Genomic DNA, 529 nt, shown 5'->3' on the forward strand with positions numbered 1-529 from the left:
GTGTGTGTGTGTGGGGGGGGGGGGGGCACACGTTATGCACACACACACACACAGGGGTGGGGGCTGCTTCACGAAGTTTCCTCTTCGGTCTCTTCGCCTCCAGTTTCACGATTCTGTCCCCCTCGGTACATAATATGTCATCCGGTGCCTCTCTTGGCGCAAGTCATCCTCAACCTCTGTGAAACCGAGTGCACCTTTTCCAATCATACTGTGACATGTGTACACACACACACACGGTAATGAAAAGGACATCATTCTTCAACACATCTAAAGGACGTGTTGACAATTACATTTATAATAATAATAATACATTTATAATTAACCACGGTTATCTTGTGCTCCTCTTGTCACATCGCTTTGTGACGATGGAAAGGAAAAGCGTAGATTGATCATTTATTGGCATGTTTTGCCAAAGCAACAGTAAAACGACACACAGTGACAACTATTCAATGATTCGGACTCACGAGAGTTAGCGACACAACATTCAGCTGAAAGACATAACAAAGTTATGAACATGGTGCGGTTTCCC

The sequence above is a fragment of the Protomyctophum parallelum genome, assembly GCF_964188405.1.
Source record: "Protomyctophum parallelum genome assembly, chromosome: 8".
In the NCBI taxonomy this organism is placed as follows: domain Eukaryota; kingdom Metazoa; phylum Chordata; class Actinopteri; order Myctophiformes; family Myctophidae; genus Protomyctophum; species Protomyctophum parallelum.